Consider the following 18,680-nt stretch of genomic DNA (forward strand, 5'->3'; position numbering starts at 1 on the left):
GTGGGAACCAGGCATGTAGAGTCCATCCGTTCACCTTTTCTGCGTCGCACAAAGACACGGTGGTTGGAACCAAAGATCTCAAATTTGGACTCATCAGACCAAAGCACAGATTTCCACTGGTCTAATGTCCATTCCTTGTGTTCTTTAGCCCAAACAAGTCTCTTCTGCTTGTTGCCTGTCCTTAGCAGTGGTTTCCTAGCAGCTATTTTACCATGAAGGCCAGCTGCACAAAGTCTCCTCTTAACAGTTGTTGAAGAGATGTGTGTGCTGCTAGAACTCTGTGTGGCATTGACCTGGCCTCTAATCTGAGCTGCTGTTAACCTGCGATTTCTGAGGCTGGTGACTCGGATAAACTTATCCTCAGAAGCAGAGGTGACTCTTGTCTTCCTTTCCTGGGGCGCTCCTCATGTGAGCCAGTTTCTTTGTAGCGCTTGATGGTTTTTGCAACTGCACTTGGGGACACTTTCAAAGTTTGCCCAATTTTTCGGACTTACTGACCTTCATTTCTTAAAGTAATGATGGCCACTCGTTTTTCTTTACTTAGCTGCTTTTTTTCTTGCCATAATACAAATTCTAACAGTCTGTGTATCCACCAGACTTCTGCACAACACAACTGATGGTCCCAACCCCATTTATAAGGCAAGAAATCCCACTTATTAAACCTGACAGGGCACACCTGTGAAGTGAAAACCATTTCCGGTGACTACCTCTTGAAGCTCATCAAGAGAATGCCAAGAGTGCAAAGCAGTCATCAAAGCAAAAGGTGGCTACTTTGAAGAACCTAGAATATAAGACATATTTTCAGTTGTTTCACACTTTTTTGCTAAGTATATAATTCCACATGTGTTAATTCATAGTTTTGATGCCTTCAGTGTGAATGTACAATTTTCATAGTCATGAAAATACCGAAAAATCTTTAAATGAGAAGGTGTGTCCAAACTTTGGGTCTGTACTGTACATTACCAAAACTACCATCCATACAGGAATACAGCATCAGAACCACTGTCAGTACATGGATGCAGCACCTGAGCTACCATCAGTATATGAATAATCACCAGAACCATTACAGCATAGGAATATATCACGAAAGCTATCATCACTACATGGCCTCCACACTAACAGTCCTTATGAACTATAACCATCACACCAACAACCCTTATGATATATAGCTACCACACTGTCTGCCCTTATGATCTATAGCCACCACACCATCTGCCGTTATGAACCATGGCCTATACCATGGCTGTCCCCTCTCCACTGTTTCCCCTCACTCTCTGTATTTCTACACATTCCCACCACTCACCATGCTACCCCCATTTCATTCTGTGCTCTGGTGCTGCCTCTTCCCCATGCTGCCCTCTCCAAACTGTGCCTGCTCCTTACACAGCCCCTTATTCTGCCAACTCTGAACTGTGGTCCCTCCTCACACTTCCCCCTCATGCTGCCCTCTTCAGACTATGCCCCCTCTTCACACTGCCCACCAATGCTGCCTTTTCAAACTTCGCTCCCTCCTCACACTGCCTCCAATGCTTGCTCCTTATAAACTGAGCCCCTTCCTCACACTGCCCCTCATGCTGTGCTCTTCAAACTGCACCCCACAAACTGTCACCATGCTATCCGCTCCAAACTATGGCCCATCCCCATGATGCCCCCCCCCCCCCCATGCTGACTTCTCAAAACTCTGCCCCCTTTTTAGGCTGGTATAAATTGGGATTTGGGATTATACCGACTAATAAGTAATACTCTACATTGGAGTGGGGTACATTAGTTCAGACTCACACTTGGGGTCTGCCCTTGTAAGTGTGGGAGCAATACAGGGGCATGACAGGGGAGCCTAATTTACCGTGAACATCTCTGTCTTTCCTGTACCCATTGTCGGACACTTTCGGCCCCTCATGTACCAGTTTCCTGCACCCGGATTAACCTCTTCTGAGTGGTGAGATCAAACCATTTTTTTACTATATAACTGTATTTAGCACTTGCACCTTAGATTTATTTGTGTATCTGATTCCCAGGTACCATCTTTTTAGCATATTAATAAAAGTTATATTTTATTCTCATTATATTCTCTCCTGCTGGATGCTCTGATTTATAATAGGAGAATTGTCACAGGGACAATAACCATACCGTCACTTTGCTGTATTTCTCTCCAGATTGTGTCCTATCATTACAATGCCCCTATGCTGACCTCTCCTGTCTGTGTCCCCTCCTCACTCTGCCCCCTTTCTGCCCTCTCCGGATTGTTCCCCTCCTCACACTGTCCTCTCAGTTTCCTCCTTCTCCATACCACCCTCTCATACTGAGCCCTCAGACTCTTTACTTTCATGTCTATTTTCATCATCTCCTGCCTCGATTACTGCAATATCCTCCTCTATGGCTTCCCTGCTAACAGTCTTGCACCTCCCCAGTCCATTCTTAACTTTTCTGCCCAACTAATCCACCTCTCTTATCGCTACTCCTCCACTTTACCCCTCTGCAAATCCCTTCATTGGCTCCCAATTCCGTAACGTATCAGGTTCACACTACTAACATTGAACTCCGTATATTTTTTAACTAACCTTCCAATATCTTCCTCTATATAAATATACTCCCACAGGTACAATACATTTGTTTTGCATCCCCCTGGTAGCTAAGAGGTAGCACTCAAGGTGCATGCCCACTCTTCCCTACTCATCATCCTAGCCATGACATATGCTATATTATTATTGTGTATTCAAACATCAACTTGCAGTATTATTACAAATTTTAATGTTGGTCACTAAAAAGGCTAGAAGAAATCCAAATGTGTTGAACAGAAGTCTCCATTTACGTAATTAGATATATTTATAACTCACACCCTGCTTTCCACAATGAGATTAAGAAACAGGTAAGGTGTTTGGAGAAGGCGACTTAATTTGTGCCAGAAGGCTACTAGCCACATGTTTCCCATTAGCTTGTGATAGTATTTGGACTATGAGGTCAGCAACAGCAGCCGTAGAAATAAACAAGTTGTATATATTAGCTAGAAACAGAGGGAGAGATGAGAAACTTATTTATTAAAGAGCTATTCAAATTTGTTCAAAAATGAACCGTCTCCTGAAACCCAGAGAAGAAGAAATGCCAGTCAAGTCTGAAATATTAGTGGGGTACCAGGCACTAATGCTAAAAGAAACAGAAAACACCCTTTTATAAGTAGTGTAAAGTAGGTTTCTTCTTGCATACAGTTATTCTATGTGGTAAATATGAATAATACTTCATATACCGCAAAGAAGCATACATTTAACAGACAGAACCTAGGATAAAGACAAAATGAGCAACATTATGGGAAAAAATGGCCACAGTGGGAACACGCACCTACACATTGCACTTATACTAACATGTGTTCCAGCTCATTTCTTTTCTTCTGCTTTAGGTTTTTCTTCTAACTTTGCACAAACAAGGGATTGGATCCCCCTTTTTAGGCTAGTTAACTTGTCTATAAAGCTTTACACGGGCAGGTCCAAAACAGTCAGCTCTGGGTCCTGCTCAGCCCCTGTCTATTTTGACGTCTCCTGACACATGGTGAGGTGAACTACAAGAATTAGAGTTCACCCTGATTGGTTATACCTTGATGCGGTCGGATGGCTTTTACGCTCTTTGATACCCTATGTTATTTACATGTACTATTACTATTTACTGTACTTACTGCAAGGTATTTGCTCATTTGATTTTATCTTAGGTTCTGCCTGTTAAATGGCCACAGTGTGAATGTGCACCTACACAGTACAACATAACATGTGTTCCGACTCAATTCTTTGGTTTTGCTGTGCATGTGAGCTGACAGAGATTTTTAAATGTGACATCACAACTTTTCTATCTTCCTGATACAGAGTTTATGGGTTGTAGGTAGAGATGAGCGAACCTGAACAGAAACTTTCAGCATTCGTACCGGACAGTTACGGAAGTCCGTTGCAACATTCACAGTTCTAGGTTAAGTCCGAGAGTGAGAGGGAGAGAGAAAGAGAGTGAGTTTGGGTCTCCAGGTTCTGGTTGAAATTCCGGTACTGTTTTTGGTACTTTGGAATACAATTTTGGTCGGGTATCAGAACCCGAACTTCCACCAGTCCACTCATCCATAGTTTTAGGGCATCAGCTAAAAAGTTGCTAAGGGAGTATAAGGCAATAAGAAGCTTAACTTGCCTGTTACATTCCCACAGCTTTGATGTTTTCAACTGGTTTTTGTGTACTTGCTGAGACGTTGTCATCATATCAACACACAAGACTACTGCAGCCAATCACTGGCCTCACCTGACATCTCATCAGTGCTGCAGCAAGTAAACAAAGACCAGCAGTGAGGACCATAGTGGCCGCACTAGAGCAGTGAAGGATGTAATAATAACAGGTAATTAATGCTTCTTCAAGGGAATCTGCACCAAGTTTTCATCACCACATCTGAGAGCAGCATAATGTAGGGGCAGAGAGCCTTTATTCCTGACCTGTCTGGTGTATTCCTCGGGTTTTGAGATGCTGCTTGATCCCTAATATTCTCAAAGAAACCTCTGAGGCCTTCACAGAACAGCTGTAGTTGTACAGAAAATAAATTGCACACAAGTGAACTCAATTTACTCATTATGTGATTTCTGGAGGCAATTGGTCACTCAGTTTGTTATTTAGCGGTATCAGACTACAAGTGGCTGAATACAAATGCATGTTACAATTTTCAGATTTATATTATTAACATTTTTACCCCCGAGGGTGGTTTGCATGTTACTGACCAGGCAAATTTTTACAATTCTGACCACTGTCACTTTATGAAGTAATAGCCCTGAAGCGCTTCAACAGATCCCCCTGATTCTGAGATTGTTTTTTCGTGACATATTGTACTTCATGATATTGGTAAAATTTCTTCGATATCACTTGCGTTTATTTGTGAAAAAAATCGGAAATTTGGCAAAAAAAATTTAAAATTTCGCAATTTTCAAACTTTGAATTTTCATGTCCTTAAATCAAAGAGATATGTCACACAAAATAGTTAATAAATAACATTTACCACATGTCTACTTTACATCAGCACAATTTTGGATCCAAATTTTTTTTTGTTAGGAAGTTATAAGGGTTAAAAGTTGACCAACGATTTCTAATTTTTCCAACAAAATTTACAAAACCATTTTTTTAGGGACCACATCACATTTGAAGTGCCTTTATGACAGAAAATGCCCAAAAGTGACACCATTCTAAAAACTGCACTCCTCAAGGTGCTCAAAACCACATTCAAGAAGTTTATTAACCCTTCAGGTGCTTCACAGAAATTTTTGGAATGTGGAAGAAAAAATTTAACAATTAACTTTTTTCACAAAAATGTTACTTTAGACCCAATTTTTTTTATTTTTACAAGGGTAACAGGATAAAATGGACCTCAAAATTTGTTGTGCAATTTCTCCTCAGCACGCCAATACCCCATATGTGGGGGCAAACCACTGTTTGGGCGCACAGCAGGGCTCGGAAGGTAAGGAGCACCATTTGACTTTTTGAATGTAAAATTTGCTTGAATAATTAGCGGATGCCATGTTGCGTTTGTAGAGCCCCTGATGTGCCTAAACAGTGGAAACCCCCCACAAGTGACACCATTATGGAAACAAGACCCCTTAGGGAACTTATCTAGATGTGTGGTGAGCACCTTGAACCCTCAGGTGCTTCACAGAAATTTATAACATTGAGCCGTAAAAATAAAATTTTCACATTTTTCCCACAAAAATGTTTTTCAACCCCCAATTTTGCATTTTCATAAGAGCAACAGGATAAATTGCACCATAACATTTGTTGTGCAATTTTTCTTGAGTAAGCCGATACCCCATATGTGGAGAAAACACACTGTTTGGGTGCACGGCAGGGTTCAGAAGGGAAGGAGCACTGTGTGACTTTTTGAACGCAAAATTGGCTGGAATCGAGAGCGGACGCCATGTCACGTTTGGAGAGCCCCTGATACGCCTTAACAGTGGAAACCCCCCACAAGTGACACCACATTGGAATCTATACCCCTCAAGGATTTTATCAAGGGGTATAGTGAACATTTTGAACCCAGAGGTACGACACAGAAATTGATAACATTAGGTCATCATATTGAATAAGTTGTCATTAGTCTTGAGCACAAGTGCTCGCTACTTGAGTTTGCATCGGGTACTCGGGTATGCACCATGTATCGTGGGTGCTCGAATGACATGCTCAAGTCCCCGCCCCGTAAATTTCATGGCTGTTAGACACCCAAAAAAAACATGCGGGGATCGCTCGTGCATGGCAGGCAATCACCGTGAGATTTTGTTGGCCGTGAAGCATATGGAGCAGAGACTCGAGCATGTCACTCGAGCACCCACAATACTCCAGCACCCGATGCAAACTCAAGTAGTGAGCACTTGTGCTCAACACTAGTCGTCATATTGTCATCATTTTCTTTTCTTTACTTTTGAAAAAATCCCAATCCCAACACAACCCTAACCATAACCCTAGCACAACCCTAACCCTAGCACAACCCTAACCCTAGCACAAACCTAATCCTAGCACAAACCTAACCCTAGGGCAACCCTAAGCCTAGCACAACCCTAACCCTAGCACAACCCTAACCCTAGCACAACCCTAACCCTAACCCTTGCACAACCCTAACCCTAGAACATCCCTAACCCTAGCACAACCCAAACCCTAACACTAGCACAATTCTAACACAACCCTAACTCTAACCCTAGCACAACCCTAACACTAGAGTTTATTTTTTACACCGTTTCTCGTGTGGTATAAGTGATTAGACGAATTTATGCTTAGGGTCAGTGTGATTACAGCGATGCCAGATTCATATTGGGTTTTTATGTTTGGCAGCTGTCACACACTAAAAGACGTTTTTTTTTGCAATGAATAGTTTTTGCAAAGACTAGTTTTTGCATCGCCTTATTTTGAGAGCTATAATTTTAGCATATTTCAGCTCAACCAGTTATGTGATGGCTTGTTTTTTGCGGGACGAGTTTACGTTTTTATTTGCAAGACCAGATGATGTTTTCAGCGGTACCATTTTTATTTACATTCGTCTTTTTGATCGCGCTTTATTCCATTTTTTGTTTGGCGGTATGATAAAGCATTGTTTTTTGCTTCGTTTTATATTTATTTTTTTACCGTGTTCACTAAAGGGGGTTAAATAGTGGGACAGTTTTATAGGTCAGGTCGTTCCAGACGCGGTGATACCAAATATGTGTACTTTTGTTTTTTTTGCAGAAATATATTTATTCATGGGTAGAATATATTTTAATTTTTTGGGGATTATTTTTTCATTTTTTTAAATATTTTTAAAAAAAATTTTTTCACTTTCTGACACTTTTCTTACTTTTACACTTTGTCCCACTATGAGACTGTCACTTTTTGCTTTCTGATAGGCTGTATAGCATACGGATGCTGCTGTGCTATACAGCCTGTCAGCGCTGCACAGGGAGAAGTTACTTTGATCACGCACTGCACATAATCAAAGTAACTTCTTGCTGTCTGGTGACCCGGATGTTGTCATGACGACATCTGGGTCACCATGACAACCACGGGGACCCGGCAGAGACTGCACTGGACGCCGGAGAGGAGGTAAGTATCGGCGCTTACCTCCCTTGCTCCCGGAATGCTGCGATTGACTTTGATCGACTTTCAGGGGTTAATGTGCTGGGAGTGGTGCTGGACTGCTCCTAACACATAGCAGCGAGTGTCAGCTGTGAAAATCAGCTGACACTCGGCGGCGATCACAGCCTCAGTGTGGGCGCGATCGCCAGGGCGTATTAATACGTATCTGGTCCATAAGGCCCAGGGCACAGATACGTATTAATATGCCCCATGTCAGAAAGGGGTTAAAATAACTAGAAAACCATGTATTATCTGCTTTACACTTCCGAAATGCTTGCTACTTTGTGTTGGTATATCACATAAAATCCCAATAAAATACATTTCAGTTTGTGGGTCCAACGTGAGAAAATGTGGAAAAGTTCATGGGGGAAGATTACTTTTTCAAGGGAAATTACTAGTGATGAGCGAACACTAAAATGCTCGGGTACTCGTTGTTCGAGTTGAGCAAATTGGAATGCTCGAGTACTCATCCAAGCAACGAGCCTAATGTAAGTTTATGGGAAACTCGAGGATTTTTCTGGCGGCACCCCCCGCCACTGTGCAGAGGCCCTAAAAATTGTCGATATCAATGGGAACAGTGCTCAAATTACATGGGAATAGCATGGGGTTGACACCTGGAAGCATCTCTGACTCCCAGGTTACTGCTGTCAACAATGCTGTCAGAGGTATTACGCCACTTTTACAGACTCACAATAATACATACAAAAACGAAACCAAAATGGATTTTCCTGGGAAAAATGTTAAGGAACATCCCTTCCAGTGTAATTACTTGTATATAAGGCAAAATAAATAGCCAAAAACAAAAATGCTCCTCCACACCTTGGGCTAGGTTCACACGTAGCGTTTTTGATGCACTTTTGCATTGCTTTCAACTGTGAAAAATACATTTACCAGTAAATGTCATTTTAACATTTTACTACCTCATCTGGCCATGTGGTGTGTGAGACATGATCAGACACATCCTGTTTCATTTATGAAGGAGGGACTCTGAAAGCCACAAAGCCTATTTTTATAGGGCCATCAGGCAGCCCTTACTATTCTTAAAGGGCCAGCAGTCGGCCCTCGCTATTGTTAGAGAGCCATCAGCCGGCTATGCTTTGTTGTTTCCATTATTAACAAGTGGGCCTCCTATACTGTTATTGTGTATGCAGTGACTGCAAGGGCTGCCAAAATTTGGACACACCCCAATACCCCTTTGAAGAGACGTAGAGGAGGGCCTCAGTAAAAACAAATGTTTCCATTATAAAAGGAGTGGGTCTCCTCTAGTGGTAATGCCCATGCAGTGACTGCAAAGGCTGCCAAAATTTGGGAAAAACCCCAATAACAATTTAAAGACACATAGAGGTGGGCCTCAGTAACGACATGTTCTCTTTAGAAAGGATCTGTTCTGCTATACAGTTATAGGGTATGCAGCGAGTACAACTGCTGCCAAATTTGGAAAAAAAAACAATACCAATTTAAAGACACATGGAGGTGGGTCTCAGTAACGACATGTTTCCATTAGAAAAGAGCGGGTCTCCCATACTGTTCTTGCTTATGCAGTAACTGCAACGGCTGCCAAAAATTTGGAGGAACTCCAATGCCCCGTTCAAGAGACATGTGCCGTCAGCGAGATGTACCATCCCTGTCCACAAGCACTTGTCCACATGTCCGTGGTTAGGTGGACTATCCCAGCAACTGCGTAGTTGAGGGCACGGCTAATGTTGTGGGACACGTGCTTGTGTAATGCGGGAATGGCACACCAGGAGAAATAGTGGCGGCTGGGGAAGGAGTACCGAGGGACGGCCACCACCATCAAGTTGCAAAAAGCTTTCATCTCCACAAGCCTTAAAGGCAACATTTCGAGCGCAAGCATTCATGAAATGTGTGAATTTAGTAGTGTGGCCTGGGGGGCGTTGGCTGCGTATTTGCGCTTGCGTTCCAAGGACTGGGGTAGGGAGAACTGAACACTGCGCTGGGAAAAGGACGTGGACATGGTTGCTGATGGTGCTAGGTGAGAGTGTGCAACGACAGGTGCAGGGCGGGAGGTATCTTGGCATGCGCCATGGACAGGGGATTGGCGTGCATGCACAACAGCGGAAGAAGCAGTGGTGTCACCCGCAAACACTGTCTTCTGGACTCTGGGGTTCGGCCCATCTAGTTGGGTGCTTTACTGTCATGTGCCTGATCATGCTGGTGGTGGTCAGGCTGCTAGTTTTGCTACCCCTGCTGATGCTGGCCTGGCAGATGGTGCATATGGCCTTTTTGGGGTTATCTGCAGAGTCTTTAAAAAAACAACCAGACTCAGGAATACCTAACAGTTGTACTGGCACCTTCTGTCGTGTTCGTGTTACGGGGAACGGTTACCCGCCTTCTGTCTGCGGCCACCACACTGCTTGTTCTTGCCTGTTGTGGTGCTACGCCTCCCTCCCCTTGTGTGCTGCTGTCCTCACTCTGCATGTCCCCCTGCCAGTTTGGGTCAATGACTATACCGTCCACCACCTCGTCTTCCACTTCCGCACCCTGGTCCTCCTCCTGACTTTCTGGCAATTGTGTCTCATCATCATCCACCTCCTGGGACAGTAATTGCACTTTCCCACCGTTGCCTTCATGTGACCATGGCTGCTTAGATATTTGGGCATCGCTACACGCGTTCTCCTCTTGCCCCGCTTGAAGCTGGCCGGGCGAGAAGCCCGAATCTATAAATTGAAAAGTAAACAGCTCTTTGGAGTGTCCAAGTGTGGGATCAGTTGTCTCTGGGTACTCGACATGGTGGGAGGAAGGAGGATCAGGGTGAGAAATATGCGGTCCAGACTCACGGCTACGGAGAATTGACCGTGTGTAAGGTGGTGGTGGTGGCAAAGTGACTGGAAGCATTATCTGCTATCCAACCAACAACCTTTTGACACTGCTCTGGGTTCAATAGAGGTGTGCTGCGGTCCCCTAGCAATTGGGACAGGAAGGTCGACTGACAATATGTGGGTGTTTGTTGTGGCAAAATTTCAGCTTGCCCACGGCCTCAGTCTCTGCATGCACCATCACGTCCACTTCCCCGTCCCTTGCCATGCGCCTTGCCCATTTTAAATGGAGGACAATATTTTCGACGTTCACTACAAATGGCTGAATTTGGACCATAGTTATATGTGATACATTTGACGGACAACCACGCTTTTAAATAGCGGGCTTGTAGTTTACTATTCTTCGCAGTGAGCACATGTGAATAGCTTCACTGACACACTGCAACAAGCTGTAAATGGAGACCAATATTTACCACGTTCACTACAAATTTCTGGATTTTTATCCCTGTAATATAGAAAATATCTGGCTGTATTCTGCAGTGTCAACAAGCAAATGGAGCAGAAAAATGGTGTACTTTGGATGGCTTTTTAAGCAAATAATCAGGATTAAGATAAAAAAAATAGCCCTGGCCCCTGATATCTGGGGCTATGTCTACGGATATCTGTAACAGCAGGAGCAGACAGAACGTGCAATGGACACTATTGTGCTGTATAGTGTTCACAAATTTCTCTGCCTGCCTAACTCCTGCTATTAATATATGCAGCAGAATTAGTCCTCAGAAGGACTGTTAGTTCAGATGGATGTATAGATATGTTGTGGAATACCTACACTAACTAATAAACAAGCAAATCTCTCTCTCACTCAGCAGCAGCTCTCCCTACTCTGCCTGTTTCTGGGGTAGACTGTGACGAGCCTAGCATCACTGGGTCTTAAATAGACCCGATGACGCTATGCGGCCAGCCAAACACTGTAATGCCACAACCAACATGGCTATGGCACTGCAGTGCATGGCAAGCAATCCCTGCATGTTCATTGGCTCTCTATAGAGCACCAAACATACACGGCGGGGACCCGAGCTCCTGCCCGAACAACCCGGAAATACTCGCCGAGCATGTCGAGCACAGAGATGCTCGGGCGAGTACCAAGTAGTGGCAAGCACGTTCGCTCATCACTACACATTACATGTACCCCAAAATGGTGAAGCTTAAAAATAGAACTCATTCCACAAAAAACAAACCCTTTAGGTACGTGCACACGATCAGCAATCGCTGCAGATTGGACGCAGCGGCCAGATGTTTCTAAACTTTCATATCTTTCTAACTGCACATTTAGCGTCAAGTTCAAACTACTAACACTGACTTACAAAGCCATCCATAACCTTTCTCCTCCTTACATCTCTGAACTAATCTTCCGATATATTCCCTTACGTAACCTCCAGTCCACTCACAACCTCCTTCTCTCCTCCACACTTCATTCCTCACCCAATCGCCTCCAAGATTTCTTCCGAATATGCCCCATCCTATGGAATTCTGTGCCTCAACACGTCCAATTATCCGCCATATTTGGATACTTCAGACGGAACCTGAAAACCCATCTCTTCAAACAAGCTTACAGCCTGTCATGACCTTGCTTGCTGCCACCTCAACAACACCGGAGCTACTGCAACACCCCCAAACCTACTGTTATGATCTGCTACAAGCACTAAGGAAAGAAAGGAGGTCTGTCCCTGCAATAGAACTAAGCTAGATCCCTACGATGTAACGGGGAACCTGATCCTGCGATCAGACCCGCTAAAGTCCTCGGCTAGTCTGTACGAAGACCTATAGATGCAAGGGAGGGATCCCTAAAAGAACTAGGGACTGGTATAAAGTTGGACACCTCCTAGCAAAAATTGTAGCAGTAAAAGACAAACACACAACATAGAACATAAAGGTCCGAAGACCTAGCTAAACTGACTGAGAAAGGTAACTAAGCACCAGGCTAGCTTAAGAGTAGAAATTACAATGCAGTCCAGCATGGCCAGGAGGGCGGAGCAGGATTAAATAGGCAAAAAAGGTCATGTGACCAGCAAGATAGAACTCTCCTGTTAGGTTTTTTCTAACAGTACCCCCTCTTCTATGAGGATCCTCCGGATCCCCTAGGCCCAGGATTATCAGGAAACCTCTTGTGAAACGCTCTGACAAGTCTGGAAGCAGAAACATCAGCCGCCCTCACCCATGAGTTATCCTCGGGTCCGAAACGCTTCCAAGCGACGAGATACTGCAAACTCCCTCTATACCGTCTAGAATTTAGGATGCGGGAAATTTCGTATTCCCCGTCCACCACCACCAGAGGAACAGTGGCAGAGGTGTCTCCATCCGACACATAAGCTCTTTTCAACAGAGAAACATGAAACACCGGATTAATCTTCCAGGAGGTAGGAACCTCCAACCTAAAAGCAGATTGGTTAACTACCTGAAGCACCTTAAAGGGCCCTACAAACTTGGGACCCAAATTTTTAGAAGGAATCCTCAACCGCAGATTCTTAGAGGACAACCAAACCATGTCACCAATAGCAAACAAAACCTCTTGCCGTTTCCTATCAAAGTACCTCTTAGATTTTTTGTTAGCCTCCTGAAGATTAACACGCACATCCGTCCAAACTCTCTCCAAATCACCGGAAAAACTCTCCTCCTCAGGCACAGCCGATACCAATTTGGAGAATGACCCAAAAGACAGATGTCTCCCAGAACAGCAAAAAAAAGGCGAACACCCAGCAGAAGAGGATGTATGGTTGTTAAGAGCAAACTCAGCAAGTGGCAGAAACTCATACCACCCCTCCTGATTGTCTGCCACAAAACAACGCAAGAACTGCTCAACATTCTGATTCTTCCTATCTGTCTGGCCATTAGACTCAGGATGATATCCAAGAGAAAACGACAAATGAACTCCCAACCTGTCACAAAAAGCATGCCAAAAACGAGCCACGAACTGAGGTCCCCTATCCGAAACAATGTCAGTAGGAACGCCATGTAGTCTGACAATTTCCTTGACAAAGGCCTTAGCGAGTGTCTTAGCGCAGGGCAGTTTGATGAAAGGAACCAAGTGACACATCTTGCTAAAAAGGTCCACGACCACCCAGATGACTGTGAAACCCTCAGAGGGGGGAAGGTCAGTTATAAAGTCCATAGCCAGATGTGTCCAAGGTGCACTAGGAACCTCCAGAGGGCAAAGCAACCCTGCTGCAGGAGTATGTGAAGACTTAGATCTAGCACACACCGTACATTGACGCACCCACTTAATGACTTCATTCTGCCATCCAGGCCACCAAAAACTGCGACCCACAAGTCTCTTGGTCTCAGAAATTCCTGGATGACCTGCCAACCGAGACTCATGACACTCAACAAACAAATCTCTCCTAAAGGTCCTAGGCACAAACAACCTCCCATGGGGAGTGCTAGATGGGGCATTCTCCTGTGCTTTAAGAATCTCATCTTCCAAAACGGAGTCAAATGCAGCAATCACAACACCTTCTTGTAAAATGCTCCCCTCCTCCTCAGCACCGACCATGGGAGAAAAGCTGCGAGACAAAGTATCAGCTTTAACATTCTTGGTACCCGGGATGTAAGTAACGGAAAAATTAAACGGCGAGAAAAAAAGTGCCCACCTAGCCTGACGGGCATTCAAGTGCTTGGCAGCATCAAGATAGATCAGATTTTTATGATCAGTGAAAACCTGAACGGGAAATTCAACACCTTCCAAGAGATGACGCCAGTGTTCAAATGCGAGTTTAATAGCCAGCAATTCCCGATTACCAATATCGTAATTAAGTTCAGTCTCAGAAAATTTTTTTGAAAAAAAAGCACAGGGATGTACTCCACCCTTGTTTTTCTGAGACAACACCGCACCGACCCCCACCGAAGAAACATCAACCTCAACCAAAAACGGCTTAGTCACCTCAGGCTGCATAAGGATGGGAGCAGAGCTGAACCTCTCCTTTAGAAACACAAAAGCTTCAATGGCCTCAGTAGTCCACTGAACCGCATTAGCACCTTTCCTGGTGAGATCGGTCAGTGGTTTGACTATAATAGAAACATTTTTAATGAATTTTCTGCAATAATTGGCGAAACCCAAAAACCTCTGTATCGATTTCAAACCAATAGGCCTAGGCCATTCCTGCACAGCTCGAACTTTCACCGGGTCCATCTCAAAGCCCTCGCTGGAGATAATGTAGCCCAAAAAACTAATTCTCTGTACAGCGAACTCACATTTCTCCAGCTTAGCAAAAAGCGAATTGTCAATTAATAACTGTAATACCTCACGTACGCTCCGCCAATGAGACTCCAGATCCGGTGAATAAATCAAAATGTCATCCAAATACACAACCACATTTTTGCCGATTAAAGGTCTAAGGATTAGAGATGAGCGTTGTTCTACTCGAACTGCTCACCAATCTCAAATTCGAGCTGTTTTGGGCGGTGTTCCAGCCGTTCGGCGAACACGAACAATTTGAGAAAAATTCGGCTGTTCGAGGTTATGTTCGATAACTGTTCGTGCACCAAAATCATAACTGGATTTTTTCTCAGTAATGATGAAAATTAATGTTAATACGCAGTTTGAGTGTACAGCGGGGTGGGGGGAGGGGCAGGGGATGGATCTCTGCAGGAACAATGAAGATCTCCATTTTTTTTTTTCTCTTTCCCGCATTTACAGTGGGGAGGTGCAATCTGTCAGCCTATCAGCAGCGCACACACGGAGCGAAGTGCTTTTTTTCACACAAGCAAGGGCATGTGTCATTGGCAGTGTATGTCACATGTCCTTGCCCTATAAGACCAAGCCATTTTCCCCGTCGCCACCATTTTCTCACTGCTGCAGCTGCGTGTTAGACGGCACCGCTGTTGCTGTGTGCGCTATACCTTGTTAATTTCAAGCCAATTTTCGCACAAATCTACAGATAGCTTGGGAGTAGGGAATAGTTGTGATTGCAGTCCTTTTAAGGACTAGGTTACAGCATTTCCTACGACTTTTATCAGGCAGGTCTGTGCTCTTAAATAGATAGATTGTGGGAGTAAAGACTAATTGTAATTGGAGTCCTTTTCAGGACTAGGTTACATCAGTTCCTATCAGTTTTTGCCAGGCAGGTCTGTGCCAGTGCTGTGCAAGTTTTTTTCACAGCATTTGGCTGAATCTAGCAAAGCTAATCCTTTTTGGCCTATTGCAGAGTGTGTTAGTCAGTGGAGTAGCCTATCTGTGTTGCAAGATATACCACCTGTGTATAGAATACCAATTTTTTTACTGCACCTAGTGAAGTAAAATCTTTTGGGCATAGCATCATTCTATTAGTCCATCTATACTGACCTCCATCAGGTTGCAAATTGAATATAATTTTTTTCTGCATCTAGCTCTGAAAAAATATTGGGCTTCTAGCTGTGTGTGGGACTTGTTGTATTAGTCCATCTATACTGACCTCCATCAGGTTGCAAACTGAATATATTTTTTTCTGCATCTACCTCTGAAAAAATATTGGGCTTCTAGCTGTGTGTGGGACTTGTTCTATTAATCCATCTATACAAACCTCCATCAGGTTGCAAACTGAATATATTTTTTTCTGCATCTACCTCTGAAAAAATATTGGGCTTCTAGCTGTGTGTGGGACTTGTTGTATTAGTCCATCTATACTGACCTCCATCAGGTTGCAAACTGAATATATTTTTTTCTGCATCTACTTCTGAAAAAATATGTGGCCTTCTAGCAGTGTGTGGGACTTTCTCTATTAGTCCATCTATACTGACCTCCATCAGGTTGCAAACTGAATATAATTTTTTTCTGCATCTAGCTCTGAAAAAATATTGGGCTTCTAGCTGTGTGTGGGACTTTCTCTATTAGTCCATCTATACTGACCTCCATCAGGTTGCAAATTGAATATAATTTTTATCTGCATCTAGCTCTGAAAAAATATTTGGCCTTCTAGCAGTGTGTGGGACTTTCTCTATTAGTCCATCTATACTGACCTCCATCAGGTTGCAAATTAAAAATAATTTTTATCTGCATCTACCTCTGAAAAAATATTTGGCCTTCTAGCAGTGTGTGGGACTTTTTCTATTAGTCCATCTATACTGACCTCCATCAGGTTGCAAATTAAAAATAATTTTTATCTGCATCTACCTCTGAAAAAATATTTGGGCTTCTAGCTGTGTGTGGGACTTGTTCTATTACTCCATCTATACTGACCTCCATCAGGTTGCAAACTGAATATATTTTTTTCTGCATCTAGCTCTGAAAAAATATTGGGCTTCTAGCTGTGTGTGGGACTTGTTGTATTAGTCCATCTATACTGACCTCCATCAGGTTGCAAATTAAAAATAATTTTTATCTGCATCTACAGTACCTCTGAAAAAATATTTGGGCTTCTAGCTGTGTGTGGGTCTTGTTCTATTAGTCCATCTATACTGACCTCCATCAGGTTGCAAATTAAATATAATTTTTATCTGCATCTAGCTCTGAAAAAATATTTGGCCTTCTAGCAGTGTGTGGGACTTTCTCTATTAGTCCATCTATACTGACCTCCATCAGGTTGCAAATTAAAAATAATTTTTATCTGCATCTAGCTCTGAAAAAATATTTGGCCTTCTAGCAGTGTGTGGGACTTTCTCTATTAGTCCATTTATACTGACCTCCATCAGGTTGCAAATTAAAAATAATTTTTATCTGCATCTACAGTACCTCTGAAAAAATATTTGGGCTTCTAGCTGTGTGTGGGACTTATTCTATTAGTCCATCTATACTGACCTCCATCAGGTTGCAAATTGAATATAATTTTTATCTGCATCTAGCTCTGAAAAAATATTTGGCCTTCTAGCAGTGTGTGGGACTTTCTCTATTAGTCCATCTATACTGACCTCCATCAGGTTGCAAATTAAAAATAATTTTTATCTGCATCTAGCTCTGAAAAAATATTTGGCCTTCTAGCAGTGTGTGGGACTTTCTCTATTAGTCCATCTATACTGACCTCCATCAGGTTGCAAATTAAAAATATTTTTTATCTGCATCTACCTCTGAAAAAATATTTGGGCTTCTAGCTGTGTGTGGTACTTGTTCTATTAATCCATCTATACAGACCTCCATCAGGTTGCAAACTGAATATAATTTTTTTCTGCATCTAGCTCTGAAAAAATATTTGGCCTTCTAGCAGTGTGTGGGACTTGTTCTATTAGTCCACCTATACTGACCTCCATCAGGTTGCAAATTCAAAATAATTTTTTGTCTGCATCTAGCTCTGAAAAAATATTTGGCCTTCTAGCAGTGTGTTGGACTTTCTCTATTAGTCCATCTATACTGACCTCCATCAGGTTGCAAACTGAACATATATTTTTTCTGCATCTACCTCTGAAAAAATATTGGGCTTGTAGCTGTGTGTGGGACTTGTTCTATTAATCCATCTATACAGGCCTCCATCAGGTTGCAAACTGAATAAAAAAATTTTCTGCATCTACCTCTGAAAAAATATTTGGGCTTCTAGCTGTGTGTGGGACTTGTTCTATTAGTCCATCTATACTGACCTCCATCAGGTTGCAAATTGAATATAATTTTTTTCTGCATCTAACCCAGCCAATAGTTTTGGCCTAATACCACAGTTTGGCCACTCAGCTCTGCTCGGTTCCCATCCATTGTTTTTTTGTGCAAACAACTCCAGAGTTGTGAATTAGTTAACCACCAAAATGAGTGGAAAAAGGCCTGCTGCTGGTGGAAAGGGGAATAGGCGTGTTGGGAAGGGGAAAAAAGGTTGTGTCCCTGGGGTAGGTGTTAAAGCAACAGTAACATCTGCAGAAGAAAGACCATCTTCCAGCCAAACTAAAATGTCTACTTCTTTTAGCAGACAATGTGATAAGATCCCTTTCTTACGGCCACGCCAATCGCTACAAATTCCAGATGAGGCACAAAAACAGCAGGTGCTTCAACAGATATCAAGTGCTCCTTTAAGTGGGCTCTCCTCCACATCAACTTCAACATCACAAATACTCCAGTCCTCAAAGGTGTCACCCCAATCGCACTTGCTTCCTCACAGCTCCCAAATTCCCAGCTGCCCGTCTGAGTATGAGGTAGAACAGATGGTTGAGTCTGCAGAGCTGTTTACTCATACTATAGCCTGGGAATCAGAGGTCGACTCCAGCGCTTCTGTGAATCCAGACGAGGAAATGATCTGCACTGATGCCCAGAATCTTTATGAGTCGGATCCAGGACCAGACGCAGAAGGTTCTGACCATAATGTAGACCCTCATTCCCAAACTGTAACTCCTGTTGGTGGAGACAATGAGGAAGAC

This window comes from Phyllobates terribilis, unplaced genomic scaffold (assembly GCF_046119375.1).
Source record: "Phyllobates terribilis strain yellow unplaced genomic scaffold, ASM4611937v1 Scaffold_1__5_contigs__length_1240528914, whole genome shotgun sequence".
Classification (NCBI taxonomy): domain Eukaryota; kingdom Metazoa; phylum Chordata; class Amphibia; order Anura; family Dendrobatidae; genus Phyllobates; species Phyllobates terribilis.